Genomic DNA, 13,401 nt, shown 5'->3' with positions numbered 1-13,401 from the left:
GATGCCATCCCAATTATAGTGTTAAAAAAGCTTCAACCAGAACTTGCTCCCATACTTACGAAACTATTTAAGCGCTGCCTTAAGGAGAAGTGCTTTCCGACCCCCTGGAAGACCTCATCAGTTTGCCCTGTATTTAAGAATTCAGGTGATAAGTCATCTCCCTCTCAATACAGACCAATAAGTCTTCTCTGTGTTATGAGTAAGTTACTGGAATCAATATTAAATAGAGAAATAGTCAACCACCTCAGCAGGAATAACCTTCTTAGTGACACACAATATGGTTTCCGCTCTGCAAGATCTACCGCAGATGTGCTGACGGTTATATCCCACAGGATTAGTGAATCTCTTGACAAAGGCTTCCTTTCTAGTGCAATTGCTCTTGACATATCAAAGGCCTTTGACAAAGTATGGCATAAGGGTCTACTTCACAAGATTTCCAGCTACGGTATAACTGGAAATGTTTTCTCAATCATTAAATCATTTCTCTCCGATAGGCTCATAAGAGTAGTGGTAGATGGACAAAAATCGGAGGCCTGCAATATAAATGCTGGAGTCCCTCAGGGGTCAATCCTGGGCCCAGCTCTCTTCCTGATCTACATCAATGACCTCCCTAAACACATACTTAAATCATTCGTTGACATCTATGCTGATGACACGACCATCTACGGCAACACATCAAAGGCTGTAAATGACGAAGTTCTCTCGGATTCTCTCTCCTCTGATCTCGAGCGCGTGGTTCAGTGGGGGAAGATGTGGCTAGTTACCTTTAATGCGTCCAAAACCAAACTCCTATCCTTACATCATCAACGCTCTGATCCCCAGCTGGCATCAATTGTGATGGATGGCTCTCGTCTGGGTGAGGCCCCGTGTTTTGACAAGCTTCTGGGTTTGACCTTTACTCCTGATCTGAAATGGAACACGTACATCAAGTCTGTTGCCAAGGTCGCAGGAAAGATGGTGGGATCCTTCTACCGCTCCAGAAGATATCTCACTACTGATGCAATTCTCTATCTATATAAAAGCCAAGTACGGCCAAGGATGGAATACTGTTGCCATATCTGGGCAGGAGCTGCCAAAAACAGCCTATCATGCCTTGACAGAGTACAAAATAGACTTCGTGGTTTAGTGGGGGATGCCCTTTTCTCTTCCCTGCAACCCCTCTCCCACAGAAGAGACGTTGCGAGCCTATCCTTGTTTTATCGTTATTTTCATGGCAGGTGCTCGTCTGAACTCCAATCCCTGGTCCCCCCTCGCCAAACTTTCACGAAAAACACCCGTCTAGCTGAATCCACTGTGAAAAATTTCCCCCACTCTATATCTGTGCCTAAATCAAAACGCGGATTTCATGAGCAAAGCTTCTTTCTTAGAACTGCACGCCTGTGGAACTCTGTTCCGTCTGCCTGCTTCCCTCCGGACTACAACTTGGATGTCTTCAAGTCTAATGTTAACAAATTCCTAATGAACCGCCCCCCCTAATTAAACACTTCATAAAATCTCCTCACTAAGGTGATGTACTTGCAATAACCCTTATCCCTGAGTGGCTTCCTGGCCTTGATAAGTGGTGATCACTGTGTAAAAAAAAAAAAAAAAAAAAACATTTGGGCTGGTGCATTTGCTACTAGTCTCTCCCTCCTGGACAGGGTTCAAAAGAGAGTCGCCAACCTGGTAGGTCTTGAACTGTCATCTAAGCTTCAGCCTCTGTTCCATTGACAAAATGCTGCATCCCTCTGCCTGTTTTAGAAGTATTTTAATGGTGGATGCTCTGACGAACTACAAGTCCTTGTACTCCCTCGACGTAAATATCCCCGACAAAACCGACAAGTAACAAAGTCCCACTTTTACATAATAGCGATACATAAACGTAAGAAAACCTTCTACTCTAATAGTTTCTTCTCCAGAATTGCTAGACTTTGGAATTTCCTTTCCAAGTTCCTGCTTCCCCAACTGTACTGGCATGCAGAAGTTCAAGAGTAATGTGAACAGACATTTTTTTTTTATTATTATTTTACATAGGCATCGCCACTTATCAAGGCCAAGAGGTCACTCAAGGATAAGGGTTAATGAGTGTACAGTAGAAATTGGGCACTATAGTACTTGTTAGTAATGGAAATTCGGTAAATTTGTTAACTTATATGGAACGGCTCGTCAAAAACTTGTTTACGTTAGACTTGAAGACAACCATATTGTAGTCAGCTGGAAAGCAGGAAAACGGAAGACAATTCCGTAGGCGTGCAGTTCTAAGAAAGAAGCTTTGTTCATGGAATCTATGTTTAAGTTTAAGGACAGATAAAGAGTGGAGGAAAGTATAGATAGTGTTTTCTGCTAGACGGGTGTTTCTTAAATATCTTTAAATATCGTAAAAATTTAAATTAACTCTAAAGTACTATTTAAAAAAAAAAAAACACGTTACCATGAATGCATAAGCAACAAAATCATTTCTTTCTTTTTTTTTTTTTTTTTTGAAACTAATGATCTGTTTTTATCTATGTTCTTTTTTTTTCTTTTAGGGTGTTTGTGTTGTAGCAACCCTCATGATTTTCCACTAAGATTGTAAAAAATCTTTGTTAAATGAAATTGATTTTCAACTATTGGGCTATCTTTTAAGACAGATAGTCCAGAAAGTAAATGTGGTATTATGGTAACTGCAGACGTGACAGTGATTGAAAAAATTATGAAAGAATGAAAGAAACAGTATTATGTTTCTGAATTTTTTTTAGATAAGGGTTGATAATTCATATTATTTGGATTATTCAGAATGCTGTTCTCATCTTGAGTGTTGTTTTCCCAACATTTCAATTTATGTAACCTCCAACATTCTAACCAGCTCTTGCTTGCTCCTCTGACAGTGATTGACAAATCATAGACGTCGCTCCCTGATGGTAATAGATATGGCAGGTAGGTTGCCATAAAGTTACTGCTTCATGAGATGATCTTGATCATGATAGCACATGGGTGTAAGTGTTGTCTAGCTGTCTTTCCAATCTTTTGGTGAGTGTCCAGGTTGTAGCACCATAAACAAGGACAGACTCAACCACTGCTTTGAAGAACTGCCTTTACAATTTGTTAGTTAACCTTGAAATCCATACCGACCGCAGGTTAACCAATGCAACCATGTTTTTGAGATGCAAATTTCAATATCACTCTCTCCATAACTTTATTAAACTTGACCAATGTTTTTGTTTTTACCAGTTTGTCTTTTGTAAACCTAGCAATGTCTAGACAGGACTCTCAAAAGTAGGCGAATGTTGTGTACACACACTGAGTATGATTCGCAGGAAAATTTTAGTTGATTCCCCCCCCCCCGTGAGTGGGGAGACTCGTCTGCAAAAGACAGGAAATTTGCATCAAACATGCAAAAATTGTTGCGATGAGATGGAATCCCTTAAAGGGAAGCAACCTCTGTCCACTTATATTTAAATAAAAAGGACGTGATTTATTCCCTTATTACGAAGACATTTTTCCTTTTTCATCCTGCACAATTTATTTACGTCGGCCATATTCAAAACAAATTGTGATAGCGTGGATTTCATCATTTATCGTGTCCAATTTAAATTGCCATGTTTTTGCATTATAGTTGGATGTAAAAAAAAATTATTTTAAATAAAAACTCTTACGTAATTAGGTGTCGTATCGAAATTGGTAAAAATTACGAAAAATGGAGACAAAAATACAAGAAAAAATGCAATTTATTGAATAATGTAGTTTTATCGGTTTCTTCTATTGCGGTAAATTCCGTATAACAAACTGGGTTATCTCCCTTGTTTTAAGTTGCTGCCCAGGTATGTAAACTCAGTATTCCATCTAGAGCTCTGATCTCCCCCTCCATATTGAAAGTAATAAACTGGTGAAAAATGGATCCCACAACATGGGTGCATAAGCATAGGACGACCTAGATCCACGTACATCCAGCAAATTGCACATAACGCCAACTGTGATGCTGAAGATCTGAGGCAGCTGATGAAAGACAGATAGAGATAGACAACCTCCAACCTTCGAGTAGAGAATTTAATAAAACAATTAATTATAAATGATAGATAAAGTTACAATTTACATATCTATCTATCTAGTACTAGCAGGAGTGGGGGAGGGTCTTTGCCGAGGCATAAAATACGCTTAAATATGGCATTTTAATTTGTCCGGATTTTGTATATATAATTATAGAATCGTGATTTCAAAAGTAAAAAAATAGTATTTGGGTGCCATCAGTTAGAATCGAAACCGAAACTGTAGCATTCGAAGCTGGTGACGTTACCATTGTACTGATGTGACTCGCATATGACCTGATAAAAAATTCAAAATTCAAAAATAAACTAAGATGAATGTACAAAATGTATAACGATTTTTTTCAATTTTTGATCTCTTAAAAACTATTTAAACTAGCGAAAGACCCATAAAAGAACGGACCGTAAAAAATCCAATCATTTGAGACTTTTAGTTTTGGAGGAGATATAGTTTGAAAATATGGAAACAGACAGACAGACATATAGCCTTTTATGTATTAGATTATGTAAAGGGAACTTTGTGTGTGTGTGTGTGTGTGTGTGTGTGTGTGTGTGTGTGTGTGTGTGTGTGTGTGTGTGTGTGTGTTTTCATTCCCTATGGACTCCAAAACAGCTATGCCAATTTTTTTTTAAATTTCACACAAAGGTACTTGATGTGTCTGGGGGTGCTCTTACATAGGTCTGGTATCGGAATGTTTCCGATAAGTATCGGAAATCCCTGCTCGAAACAATCTAATTAAAAAGAGTCTGATTTTAACCAAAGTTAACACTTTTATACAGCCTAATATCACAAATGCAATTTGAGAAGTTTTATCACTACACAAGCAGAAAGGCCCAGCCTATAAAATCAACTGTAGACTCTTTTATAAGGCAGGGGCACATTCAAATTGAATGTTTCTTTTTAGAGCACAATTGAACCATAATATTTACTTTTGTACATTTAATTCAAGTGATTATGTGAAAATAATTTCATAAAATCAATTCTGTGATAAGACATGGGCGCATTCAAAATGAATGTTTCTGTTTAGAGCACAATTGAAATATGATACTTGACTTTTTCATTTTAAAACTTTAAATCAAGCCATTATTTAAAAATAATTTTATAAAATCAACAAAAGTTTCTCTACAGTGCAATGGAAACTACAAAGTCGCTGCAGGGAGGTATGCAAAGCTTCCTCCCAATGCAACACGATAGGTCCCCAACTAGAGCAGGCAATCAATCGATTTGATTGAAAAATGGGCGATTTTATCGATTTTGATGACAATAAGAATATGGGAGTGTGAAACATTTGTTAAATATCATTCAATCCTGGGCAATGTCGGATCTCCCTGCTAGTATTATATAGATCCTTTTTACTACCTATCCCCAAGTCTATCAACTAATCACAATTATAGCATGAAGCTGTATTCAGTAGTGATACCCCACTTTGGGAACTTTGTAAGGTTACAGTTTAGTCATTATTACTCCCAGATTCATTCTGATTGGGATGATAGTACTTATTATGTCTTGATTTACGGATTAAATAGAAGCGATCATTTATTGGTAAAATAGATAGTATTCACTTGCCAGCTGGTGACCTAATATTCCTCAATGTTTTATACATTTCTATTGTAATATTCATGCATGTCTGTTTAATATGCTTCATTTTTTTTTCTTTGCTAAAATGTAACTTTTATAGACAACGAGCAGACCGCCCAGCATTGAACAGTCATAAGATATGCTTCAATATGATATTTTAATTCATGCAGATCTCATATTTATTATTATAGAGCAACTTCATTATTGATTATTATATTGTACCCAATATATAATAATTTCAAAAGTTTAAAAACATCAGCTGGAATCAAAATCCATTATTAGCCATTATTTCATACTTCAGTATTCGTCATTAGGGTTTGAATTACATTTTTCAAGTAGTTATAAGCTTGGAAAGATAGGAGGTCGAATTATTAAATTTTTTATCACGCATTTTTAATGTTAGTTTCTGACACTGCTACTGTTTCACCTTACCTTGAGATAATGAAATACAATGCTGTTTGATTCGCTTCTATAAAAAATGTGGTTGGCTTTGGTTTTGTGCTTTGGTTTGAATTTTACAAGTTTTTCCTCGTTTGTATTTGTTCTTGTTGAAAAGATTGTAAATTTATATTGTTGACATGTAAACGACCTTGACATTGAATATTACAGTAAAATGTAAGTTTTGTTAAGAATTGAGGTATTTTTTGAAAATGTTTGTAAGTTTTAATGATATAATTATTTGATATACATTGTTGTTATTGATGAATAAAACACTTTTGATATACTAATATCGGTGGGAATCATATGGAGGTATTTTAGTATTTAGCTATCATCAAATGGATAAACATCGCTCATCTTCCTCTTAGTACAGACTAATAAGTCTTCTGTGCATCATAAGTAAGCTGATGGAATCTGTGTTAAATACAGAAGTAATCAACCATCTCAGCAGAAACAACCTTCTTAGTGACACACAATATGGTTTCCGTTCTGCTAGATCTACAGTAGATGTGCTTACTGTTATTTCTCATAGGATTAGTGAATCTCTTGACAGAGACTTCCTTTCTAGGGAAATTGCTCTTGACATATCAAGTGCCTTTGAGAGGGTATGGCATAAAGGTCTAATTCACAAGATCTCCAGCTATGGCATAGCTGGAAGTGTCTACTCAATTATTAAATCATTTCTCTCTGATAGGTTCATAAGAGTAGTGGTTGATGGGCAGAAATCAGAAGCTCATAGTATTAATGCTGAAGTCCCTCAGGGGTCCATCCTGGGTGCAACTCTCTTCCTGATCTACATCAATGATCTTCCAAATCACATCCTTAGATCATTCATAGACATTTATGCTGATGACACTACCATCTATGGCCGCACATCAAATGCCGTAAATGACCAAGTTCTCTCTCGTTATCTCTCCTCTGATCTTCAGCACATGGTTGGTTACTTTTAATGCATCTAAAACCAAGCTTCTATCTTTACATCATCAACGCTTTGATCCCCATCTGGTATCAACTGAAATGAATAGCTCTCGTCTCGGGGAGGCTCCATGTTTTGACAAGCGTGGCTTTTACTCCTAATCTGAAATGGAACACGTACATCAAATCCGTTGCCAAGACCGCAGGTAAAATGGTGGGATCCTTCTATCGAACCAGTTGATATCTCACTGCTGATGCAATTCTCTACCTATATAAGAGCCAGGTACGGCCAAGAATGGAATACTGTTGCCACATCTGGGCAGGAGCTGCTAGAAAGGACTTATCTTACCTTGATAAAGTTCAAAATAGACTTCGTGGCCTAGTAAGGGATGCCCTTTTCCTTTCTCTGCAACCTCTTTCTCACAGAAGATACATTGCGAGTCTGCCCCTGCTTTATCATGATTTTCATAGCAAGTGCTCGTCTGAGCTCCAATCTATGGTCCCTCCTCGCAAAACTTTTATGAGAAGCACTCGTCTAGCCAAAACCACTATCAATAATTTCCCTTACTATTTATCTGTGCCTAAACCTAAACATAGATTCCATGAACAAAGCTTCTTTCTTAGAACTGCACAACTGTGGAACTCTCTCTCGTTTTCCTGCTTTCCAGCTGACTACAACACGGTCGTCTTCAAGTCCAACATAAACAAGTTCTTGATGAGCCGTTCTCCTTAAGTAATCTAATTTACCAAATTTACATTACTAACGATTACTGCAATATTGACTGACATGTTCCCCTTGACTACTGTACACTCTTCAACCCTTATTCTCGAGGGGCCTCTCGGCCTTGATAAGTAGTGACTCCTATGTAAAAAAGAAAAAGAAAGGGTAAAAATTAAGGGGCTTCAAGCTAAAAATGTAGATGTAATTCGATTTACTCCTTTTTTTTTCTATTTTGCCCGTTAGCAGATATTTTTACAGGCTTAAAACAAAATAGAAACAAATACTCTATATATCAAGTTTCAAGTTTGTAGAACAAATATTCAGGGAGGAGTTTGGCAAGGATGTTTCGTGCACACACACACACACACACACACACACACACACACACACATATATGATCACTTTTATATATATTAGTATTGGGACAATTAATCGGAATTGGAAAAATCAGAACATTTTAGGGAAAAAATTGTGCCGTAAAAACTCGGAACAGAAAGAGACAATCCAAGAAATTATGAAAGTTTAAATATTGTAAAAAAAAAGAAGTTCTTTTAATGATCATTCGAATTTATTACAACTTTTTAATTTAGAAAAAAAAAAACACAGATATTTTTTAAGTTATATATTTTTTATGATGACCACATAACACGTTCCAGAAAAAAAAATATGCCTGTTTCAAAATTCTAATTATTTTATAAAACCTAAAGAATTATTTTAATTCAATAAATATTCAGATAATTAATGTTTTACAATAGCTACTGTGTAAATTTACCTCTATCAAAAAGTTACGCCGTGACTAGCATTTTCAGAAAAAACTTGTTTAACTGTTTATTTCTTTTCAGTGTGGAAATTGTCAAAAATTGCAACAAAACAAAAACAAAAAAAGAACACATCCCCACAAACTAAAAAAAATATGCGAAAGTATTTGCAATACTTCACACACGCACACGTATATATATTTTCCGATGCCATAAAACGATTCCTTTGTCTTTTTTTATTTGATTTTTTTTAAAGTAATGATAAAATAGTGAAAAATCTATGGATTTTAAAACTAAAATCAATAAATCACCCCCACAATTGTATTTTTACGTTTGAGAAAATATCTGCACATTTAGCATGTTTTTACGGCAATCAGGAAAAAAATAACAATTTTATGGTTAAATATTTAGAGATTTATAAAGAATCGGAATCTGTAATTGTATTGGAATTGTCCCAGCACTAATATATTATATGTAGATTTATTATTACATGAAGGCGTGGTTTGTGGCTATATCCAAAGATGCAATCATCATTCACAGTTTATCATCACTTTTGTTAAACATAACTCACTTGTAGTAAGTTGTAATCACTGCAGGGATCTTAATATCTGAAAAACAAGTGAAGTATGCATGGTCCCCCGTGAGTGCACAGTGAACGAGACATAAAAAAAAATGACTAAGTTCAACATTTTCCCCGACCCCGCATTTAGCCCCAAAAGTCTCCAGAGGACGTCAAATCCTGGCAAAAATGAACAAACCGTGCAGTTTTAAGCCTTAATACATGTAAATTTGAGTTCTGCACCATGCAAAAAAAAGAGAAATGACTGAGTCCATCATTTGTACAACCCCCCCTCCTATTTAACCCCAAAAGTCCCCAAGGCGTTAACATATTTAAATTTGAGTTAAGCACCATGCAAAACCGCTAAATAGACATACACAGAAAATTTTGGACAAACATGGTAAAATAGTCCCCAAAATGGAGTGTTTTTATTAGCCCTAAAAGAGCCCCTGGAGCACACCAAAGAGTTATTGTAAAGAAAAAGTGTGTAATCACCTTTTTCTTTACCATATTCCCTCTGCTTAACTTATTTTGTTTTCAAGTAAGATCTTTGACTTACTTGTTGTTTCATCAAATACTTCTGCATGCAAAATCCGATCCCGCATTTTGCTAATACCTACCCTCTGATGAGAAGGAGAGTATTTCTTTGAAACTCCGCGGATTAAGGACTATCCATTTATCTAGTGTTTCCTTTTCAGATTAAATATGTTTTTAACTCATTTCAAAGTGGTTTTTAACATATTTTATTAACTGTTTGCTCATATATATATACATATATATATATACATATATCAACAAGTTTGACTCATATCCAGATAACCTAGATTCAAAATTTTAAGTGTTTAGACCCAAAATTGGCAGAGGAGTTTGGCAGAGTCTGCTAAGGTAGATTCTTTCAACTTTGATCTCTTGGCAGCCAAATTTTTGCCCAAAAACTGACTAAAAAGCTTGCTATATGTCTGAATATCCTTTATGTAAGATTTCAAATGTTTAGACACAAAATTGGCTAAATAGTTTGCTAGACACCGCAAAGGTCAAATCTTTTGACCTTTATCCCCTTGGAAGCCAAATTTTCGGCCAAATGCCAATTAAATAGCTTGCCATATGCCTGAATACACTTTATGTAAAATTTAAAATGTTTAGATCAAAAATTGGCTGAGTAATTTTGGTAGAAACCGCAGAGGTCAATTTTTTTTTTCACTTTGACCCCAATTTTGACCCTTTACCATTTATTGTTTTGGGTTCAAATCGAATTAAAAAGTTTGATCCATGTCCAAGGAACCTGCATCTAAAATTTCAAGTGTTTAGACCCAAAATTGGCAGAGGAGTTTGGTAAAGTTTTCAAAGGTCAAATTGTTGAACTTTGACCCTTTGACAGCCAAATTTCTGGCCAAAAACCGATTAAAAAGATTTTCCCAAATCTCAATACCCCATATGTCAAATCTCGAGTCTGTAGACTGAAAATTGACAGAGTAGTTTGGTAGAGATAATGTACACACAAAGACAGACACTTTCACTTTTATAGATATATAGATTTGTACACTTTGATGCAAATTTATTCGGAATAGTGTTTCTTTCATTCATCTTACAGTCTTTTGCACTTTATGTATTTTTCTTTTTCAACAAATATTTTAAAGAAATATACATTTTTTTTTAATAGAAACAACTATGATCGAAAATATTTTGTTTTCCTTGAATAGTATCAGAATAGTGGTTTTAAGGTTAGGATAGATGACTGCGTTCTCTGTTTGTGTTTGTGCACTCCTATGCAAATTTGTCTGTAATAGTTTTTTTTTTCTTTCATTTTACAGAGACTTTAGCATATTTGCATTTCTTATTTCTGGCTATGAGTGCTTCTTTCCTAACAGAAAGAGATTATATGAAATAAAATATGCATCTAGTGCACTTGAAAGCCAAACCACAACGTAATATTAGGAATATAAACAAATATTTTACTTGCTTGAAATTTATCACAAATATATTTCAGAGGTATACTCCATCTTCAATGTGTTGCTTTGCTTCTTCTTTTTTTTTTCCTTTTCTACTTCCTTGCCATGTCGTAACGTTGGAGAAAGAAGTCTGTAAAGAGCCGCGTGTTGTATCTAGCAGTTGTATTTTGAAATGTTTGAACTGTGCATAGGCAACGCGAGAATAACGTCAAGGATGAGAGTTCAATAGAAACGTTGTTTTACTTTGAATAAAATAAAATATGCATCAAGTGTGCTTGAAAACCAAATCCCAATGTAATAGTAGGGAAATAAACAAATATTTTACGCACAGTTCAAACATTTCAAAATACAACTGCTAAATACAATGCGCGGCTCTTTACAAACCGACTTCTTTCTCCAACTTTACAACATGGCAAGGAAGAAAAAAAGGAAAAAAGAAACAAACAAAGCAACATACTGAAGATGGAGTATACCTCTGAAATATATTTGTGATAAATTTCAAACAAGTAAAATATTTGTTGATTTTCCTAATATTACGTTGTGATTTGGCTTTCAAGCGCACTTGATGTGTATTTTATTTTATTCAAATTAAAACAACGTTTCTATATGAACTCTTATTCTTGAAGAAAGAGATTATATCTTTTTTTTTTTTTTTTTTTTACATAGGCATCACCACATTATCAAGGCCAAGAGGCCACTCAAGGATAAGGGTTAAAGAGTGTACAGTAGAAATTGGACAATATAGTAATCATTAGTAATGAAAATTTGGTAAATTTGATAACTTATATGGAACGGCTCATCAAGAACTTATTTACGTTAGACTTGAAGACAACCATATTGTAGTCAGTCGGAAAGCAGGAAAACGGAAGACAATTCCACAGGCGTGCAGTTCTAAGAAAGAAGCTTTGTTCATGGAATCTACGTTTAGGTTTAGGCACAGATAAAGAGTGGGGGAAATTATTGATAGTGTTTACAGCTAGACGAGTGTTTCTTGTGAAAGTTTGGCGAGGAGGGACCATAGATTGAAGCTCAGTCGAACACTTTCCATGAAAATAACGATACATCAGAGACAAACTCGCAACATCTCTTCTGTGAGATAGAGGTTGCAAGGAAGAGAAAAGGACATCTCCAATGAGGCTACGAAGTCTATTTTGAACTCTATCAAGGCAGGCCAAGTCCTTTCTAGCAGCTCCTGCCCAGATGTGGCAACAGTATTCCATCCTTGGACGTACCTGGCTCTTATATAGATAGAGAATAGCATCAGCAGTGAGATATCTACCGGATCGATAGAAAGATCCCACCATTTTTCCAGCGGCCTTGACAACAGATTTGATGTACGTGTTCCATTTAAGATCAGGAGTAATGGTCAAGCCAAGAAGCTTGTCAAAACTTGAGGCCTCCTGAAGACGAGAGCCATTCATTTCAATTGATGCCAGATGTGGATCAGAATGTTGATGATGTAAAGAGAGAAGCTTGGTTTTAGATGCATTAAAAGTAACCAGCCACTCCTTACCCCATTGTACTACGTGCTCAAGATCAGAGGAGAGAGAATTGGAGAGAACTTGGTCGTTTACTGTCTTAGATGTGCTACCATAAATGGTAGTGTCGTCAGCATAGATGTCTACAAATGATGTAAGGATGTGATTTGGAAGATCATTAATATAGATCAGGAAAAGAGTTGGGCCCAGGATGGATCCCTGAGGGACACCGGCATTAATACTGTGAGCTTCTTATTTTTGCCCCTCAACTACTACTCTTATGAACCTATCAGAAATAAATGATTTAATAATTGAGAAGACATTTCCAGCAATATCATAGCTAGAGATCTTATGAAGTAAACCTTTATGCCATACCCTATCAAAGGCCTTAGATATGTCAAGAGCAATTGCCCTAGAAAGGTTGCCTCCGTCGAGAGATTTGCTAATCCTATGAGATATAACTGTAAGCACATCAGCTGTAGATCTAGCAGAACGGAAACCATATTGAGTGTCACTAAGAAGATTATTTTTGTTGAGATGGTTGATTACTTCTGTATTTAACACAGATTCCAGCAACTTACTCATGACGCACAGGAGACTTATTGGCCTGTACTGAGAGGGGGATGAGCGATCACCTAAATTCTTAAATACAGGGCATACTGATGAAATTTTCCAGGGAGATGGGAAACTATTCTCCTTAAGACAACGTTTAAACAGTTTTGTAAGTATGGGCGCTAGTTCAGGTTGAAGTTTTTTGAGTACTATAATTGGAATACCGTCAGGGCCAGTTGCTTTACTGGAATCAAGGTTTTTGATTAGCTTGGCAACATCACGTACAGATATACGTATATCACATAGCGTGTTTTCTGATACAGGAGAAATATTGGGGGTTGGCAGCCTTGATCGCAAAGGGTAGAATTAGCTGCAAAGTTCTTGACAAAGAGTTTGGCTTTGTCTGATGCTGACGAGTTACCTCAGGTCCATTGATAATAGTTGGGATGGA

This window comes from Euprymna scolopes, chromosome 18 (assembly GCF_053919585.1).
Source record: "Euprymna scolopes isolate OS-2025 chromosome 18, ASM5391958v1, whole genome shotgun sequence".
Lineage (NCBI taxonomy): Eukaryota > Metazoa > Mollusca > Cephalopoda > Sepiida > Sepiolidae > Euprymna > Euprymna scolopes.
The sequence above is the reverse complement of the archived record's forward strand: the minus strand, read 5'-3'. Positions refer to the sequence as shown.